Source organism: Amblyomma mixtum, chromosome 3, assembly GCF_055824585.1.
Source record: "Amblyomma mixtum isolate Tamu chromosome 3, ASM5582458v1, whole genome shotgun sequence".
Taxonomy (NCBI): Eukaryota; Metazoa; Arthropoda; class Arachnida; order Ixodida; family Ixodidae; genus Amblyomma; species Amblyomma mixtum.
In genome coordinates, this window is record NC_143014.1 from 169,287,807 (window position 1) to 169,293,806 (window position 6,000).

At 47.5% G+C, this 6,000-nt stretch overlaps 2 protein-coding genes across 3 annotated transcripts in view; both read right to left on the reverse strand.

The window, feature by feature from the left end:
- The window catches only part of VAChT (Vesicular acetylcholine transporter), a 46,035-nt gene extending 40,558 nt beyond the window's left edge, over positions 1-5,477 (reverse strand). The window contains exon 1 of the mRNA XM_089581881.1: positions 5,417-5,477. The gene's annotated coding sequence lies outside the window, so the exon portion shown is untranslated. The remainder of the gene's footprint in view (positions 1-5,416) is intronic.
- Positions 1-5,508, reverse strand: part of LOC149352665 (choline O-acetyltransferase-like) — a 198,617-nt gene extending 193,109 nt beyond the window's left edge. Inside the window, exon 1 of one of the 2 annotated variants that reach the window (XM_089581880.1) lies at positions 5,417-5,508. The gene's annotated coding sequence lies outside the window, so the exon portion shown is untranslated. The remainder of the gene's footprint in view (positions 1-5,416) is intronic. The other variant, XM_089581879.1, reaches the window with a different exon arrangement.
- Positions 5,509-6,000: the final 492 nt, after the last annotated feature.

A 6,000-nucleotide genomic window follows, 5' to 3' on the forward strand; every position in this document is an offset into this window, starting at 1 on the left:
TTCGAATGTTACAGAACGACTCGCTTTCCAATTCGCTACGTCTCCCCTCTTTTGCTTTAGTAGCTGCCGTTCTAACGCGATAGCGTTAGGGGCCACCCAGGTCACGTGACCTTATGACGTCATCCCAACCTGCCCTCATATGGATGGTGGCAACCTGCCCGCCGGATTGTGAGCAAACTGGTCACCATGGCAGGTGGCAGTTCAATTAATGATTGGTCGCGAGAGGTTGCTTGGTCTCACGAGACACAGCCACCTGCCAGGGCAGTGGAGCATCGCTTAACCGCTGCACCACTGCGCCAGGAGTGGTATGAGGGCTCCCCGCGATACCATTAAGGCGGAGCTTAAGTGTGTCTTCAACTTTTTTTTACATCACGGCTAATAGCTCAAGCAATGTTAATCGCTCGCACTGGCTTTGGTATCAGAGGTGAGTTGCCATTGGAGGAGAAAAACGGTGCGTGAGTATTCGAAAATTTCGAATAGCGAATTGAATTCGCTGAATGATTTGCCGTGCGAATTAGATAGTGAATACTCAAATTATTTGCAACAAATCGAATCTTTCCCCAAGATTTTGAATAGTTTTCTAATTAATGGCAAGTAGCTCGAATAGGGCACGCCGTTGCTTTCTTCAATGACTGTTCCAAAAACAGGGCTCATTTCGAAGCGGTACATTTCTGTGGCGTAGTTCAATGCTACACATATGGCCTTCAGCATTGGGCACACGACAGGGCTCAGCCAGGTTTAGAAAATCCTGCCTTCATGCCCGATACCGGAGGCCATAACTCCAAACTGTCGTCCCTCTCTACTGAGATTTGGAGCTTGTGCGCTGTCGTCATCAGTAGCGAAAGGTAATTTTCCTTTGCGTGTGACATGACACTGATAGAGCTGACATACTGACTTATGCTGAATGCCTGCTAGGGGGGTTCACGGCTGTGTCTTTCGACAGCTAGAGCTTTAAATCGATTACTTATGGTGCTGGTGCTAGCCCTTCGCTGTTTCACATGAACACTACTTTTGTACCAATAATCGCACAAGTAACGAATAATCACAGAAATATTCGATTTGCATTCGATTCGGTTTTTCACTAGTCAATTGCTTTTAGATTTGTGTTTTTTTTTACTAGCTTGTTTGTATTAATTGGACTTGGTTCAAAAGCCAGGCTATTATCATTAGGTTCGTTTTCGGGAATGTAATATACGCACACTCCTGCGTACTGTGACAAAAAAAAAACACAGTGAAATAAGGCCCCTTTAGCCACCAGCTGCGCTCTATCCTTAGCCCTGAGCGCGTTAGCTGCCTGTGCGCAGTAAAACTCCTCGGTGAGTTGAAGACCGGGATAATGTAAGTATTATTTGCCTCCGAGCCTATTCCTGCCGCATCGTCCACTAAATCGGCTTTCAGAATCCGGTAAAAGCGGTGGAGTGGCGCCACTTGAGCCGATGGCGAACGGTAAAAAGAATAACAACGAAATAAGGGCCGAATAGAATCGTAGAACTAATATTTTCAGCCAAACCAGCCTAAAGAACGTCTTGACTGCACGCGTCTCAGCGGCGTGCTAACAACGCGAGGGCGCTGTAAAATCTGTGTTGCGTTGTCAGCCATATTTTGAGGCAGTCTTCCGTCAGTTGCGCAAGCAAAAACTTGTATATCCTTTATTCCAGCTTATCCTGAAGTCCCGGTAGAACCTTCCAGCTTGTAATGTTTCTGCTGCGTGGCCGTTGATAGCCAGTAGCTGATTTGCTCGTACCAGACTTCTTCCTCCGTTGACCACCGAGAAAAGCTTTGTCTGTTCGGTGGGTGCAGTGGGCAACATGATTACTTTCTGATCCTTCTTTGCTGAAAGGTACTGCTAATTTGTTGTCAGTGTGTCCACTAAACTCGCGTTGAATGCGACCAAGCCTAGGTTTTGGTTGGTTGGTTTATGGAGTTTAACGTCCCAAAGCGACTAAGGCTATGAGAGACGCCGTAGTGGAGGGCTCCGGAAATTTCGACCACCTGGGGGTCTTTAACGTGCACTGACATCGCACAGTACACGGGCCTAGGTTTTGACTTTTCCTTTTTTTGCAACTTCTTCTTCTACCAGTGAACCTTCGTCTACCTTTACTCCTGCTTCTTTTTCTATCTCTGCATCGTCAACTGATTCCGAATGTTCTTTAATTTCTGCTTCCGCAGACCCACGCCAGGGCATTTTCTCATTAAGAAAATGTTGGGAGGTGCATTTTTTTACTGTTTTAATTAAGAAAGTTAACAAGTTTTATGACAAGGGCTCTGCTAGCTTCACTTGTGCGACAAGGTAACCATCAAGCCTTGACGTCATCATATTATGACATGTAAAGAATCATGTGGTACATTTATTATAATTTAGACAAAAGATTGTTCTTCGGTTATCGTCTCCAGCAAAGTTGAAAAACATTGTTAAATGGTCGGCATGCCTAAGAAAGTAAAGAAACCAGTTGAGAAAAATATACAGCGCAAGAGGTTTCCTCCTGAGCTCTCCAGCGTGTCGTTTTGCATCCTCAGCGATGATAATCTCTCGAAGACGGGAGGAACTCGCGTCCTCGATCCTACCAAGCTTAGGACTGCCAAATGTGTTAGAGAGCCCCTCTGCACGGCTTAGAAGCAAATCCCAGGGGCTGTATATTTCTGACAAAGGCTGCACGTCCTATGGCTTCTTCGACTTCTGTCGTGCGCCATCTTCGTCGTTTTCAAGTAGAGCGAAAAGCGTGAAGGAGTGAAAACTTCAGCCCATATCAATAAGAGGGCCTTTGTGTACCGATTTCACTTTTGATCTTTGCAACTTTCATCAGTATAATTATTAAAAAATAAATTATAGGGGTGTCTAAGCAATTCTTATGATGGGTAAATGTGAGAGCAAGTGTAACTGGCTCACTGGGTCAGTGGACACCTCAGTCGCGCTGTGAGTAGGCGGTGGTTTCCACCTGCAAATTGAGGCAGTTATGCGCCTACCCTTTTCTCAAACCTAGCGGTAGGTTTAGACTCTGTTGATTTTGAGGAAAAGAAAGCCGTTATAACCCGCTCCCTGGGTCAGTGGGAACCTCAGTCGTGGTTTGAGATACATGGCGTCAGGGACGCCAGTGGCCTATCGCTCCAGGAGGGGTGATGACGTCATTTGCGTGTTACGTTTTGGCCACGGGTTTTTGATGACGGCGGGGTTTTTTGCACAACGAGCCAAGTAATGCTCTCGAATTAATATTGTTTGTATGTACTCATATAGGGACACCGGTACTGAAGGGGTTAAATTGGATATGAAGAGATACTGGCAACCATTGTTGGAGCCGGACTTCTTTATTTTAACGTAGCGTCTGCCGCTGCCTTTACATCTCGAATGTAGTTGTTTTTCCGCGTATTTAAATCTTGATATCTAGTACAGGTGTTTCTCGAGGAGCCGGTTGCAAGTCATCCTGCAACTGGCCTGCCATTCCAGCCAGTTGGTGCTGCCCGTTCATCTCTCGGTCGCCCCGAAAGAAAGAACCGAGTTGATCCAGAAACGTTGGACTGCTAATAAATATTTCGTAGAAACAGCGCTAAAAGACCAAGAGACGAGGGCTGACCATGACCTACCAACCACCTCAACTTTGCGATTTACGACAATAAAAATTGGTTGGAGTGAACATTCCTCACCTTCTGTATTTCAATCCCAACCAGGTGGACTTCTGTTGAATGTGTTTTTGTTCAAGTGGTCTTACATAGAGACTTGTCTTCAACTGCATATGCAGTCTTTGTTAATAGAAGACCTTAGAACCACAAATAAAATTATCTGGTTTCTCGATGTACATGACGAAGCTAGCAGCGGCTGATTAACGTTGCCACTCCAGGTAGACCCTTTATCGAAAGCTTGGAGCCAAGCGGGGTTTGCTTCTGGGCCACGCTGTGTTGCTCTTTCTGCACCCCAGCAGTCATATCTCTTGTAGGCGTAAGAGGAACTCTGGCCCTCCCCGCTCCAAATGTTAGAGCTTGCACGGATGCTACGTGGCTTAGATGCAAGCCCACTGGGCTGTAAACTTTTAAACTCTTACCCTTGGTTTATTAAGCACGGGTTATCTGTAATTTTTATTTGAGATGCGACAAACCTGGGCCATTTATTATAACTATTTGCCGTTTCGCTGGGAAAAGAGCTAATTGTGAATTCAGCTCTCATCCCTTAGAGTAACAGCGTTCAGCGCTGATATTTACCAAACGTTTCGGAGATCCGTCGGCTGAAGTCAAGAGAAAATCTTGACAGTACCATGCCATGGCTTACGCGGCAATCGATCTGCACAATGCTGGTAGCCGGAGTCACAAGTCTAAATGTATATTTGCCGACAGCACGATTGTAAAAGAAAGCACATCAAAACGCTCATGTCACATAAGCACTGCACGCCACGTGGAACTTTCTTGAACGCTTTCTGTGCCGTAACGAAAGCCCTATCGTACACATGTGATACAGGTGAAGTATCAGTCGTTCTTCTAACTTTAGGAGACTCGTTAAACGGCGCGAAAACATGGTTACACGTGTGCCACTCATTGAACTACTCAGGCAGTGAGGTATTCGCCATAATTCCACCAGCTGCATACAGAAAGAGGCTGTGCAGTCTCTTTCTGTATGCCGCATGGAGCCGACGAAAGAAGTTGGCGGAACGCTAAACTCTTCCGTCGCTCCTTTTTACGAGGCGCCCGGAACCTACGATGGAAGTGCGGCAAAAGCCATCGTTGCATGGACGCGCACAGATACGGGTTCATCGGCGATATTTTGTTTCTTTTCACTCTTACAGATTTATTCTAGAGGAAATGCTCAGGTGAAAGTAAGAACTTTCTGAGCAATGAAAGAGAAGGAAGGAGGAGAGTACACCGCATAAATACGTAGTTTTTGACTTACCATGAAACGATGACTAACGGCTAAAATCTACTTGTGCTAGCATTTTCCGACGGCGATGCATTTTAAACGACACAAGCAACAATTGTTGTTTTGAAGGTAACCGCGCAGAAATTATGTAGGGCATTTTGAGGCGTTAGGGTAAGTTGCTTATGGTTCCCATATTCTCTTTTCTGACACGCAGCCTCTCAGAGAAACTGCAGTTCACATACGCATTTCTCGTAATAGGTGAAAATCTATAGCCGCGCACTGTTTGTAGGGTATTTGTCGTAGTGTTTGTTTGCGCCAAGATGTAAACTTTAAGAGCGCTTACTGAATAACGTGTACAATGCAGTGCAGTCACCCAAGGCCGTACCAGGAGGGCTAAATTCTTCGCCGTCGCTTTACTTATCTTCCGAATAAAGTGTTCTACGAGCTATTTTATTGAGAGACGCACATGAAAAATGAGTAACAGAACGGTTTCCTGAAAGCGTCAAAGACGCTTAAGAAAGCCGGAGATCGCGTGAACAGTTAAGCAAATACGCACACGAGAATAACGTTACTCACCTGGACAGCGAGAAAGCTCCCGTCTGGAACCGCCGGCCGCTTTCTGAGGCGCGTTCGAGCGGCGTTCGTGGACGGCTGGCCCGATTGCGAGCGAGCGCCTGCGGAGAGAATTTCGGGAAGAAAAGGGAGAGGGTGAAGGCATTCGGCCTTCTCGCTCTTTGTGCTCAGTTTTCTCAAGACGCCACGAACTCCCCTTTTCATTCCTTCCCCACCCCACGCTCTGAAGTTTGCCGCTCGCCTACATCCCTCCGTTTCCCGTTCCTCTGGGCCTGTCGGCGCGAATTTCCTCCCTGGAAAATGGGAAAGGAGCCGCCGGAGAAAGGAGAATGGCGGGAGAAGCTCGCACGTCACGACTCGTCCCCAATAGGGAGAGCCAATGGCGAGCGCCCGGGGCGCAGGTGAGAGAGAGGCGCGCCGCCATTGGCCCGCCGGCGGCGCTCACCTGCTCCCGTTCCCGCCAGTCGGGAGCCCGGCCGCGCCCTTTCTCATGCTCTTTTCCCTTCTGCAGCGCGCTCTTCCTCTCAGGGCGCGCGCGCTTTGCGGTGGCCTCCTCTGGCGCGCGAAAATTTTGGCGCCATCGGAGG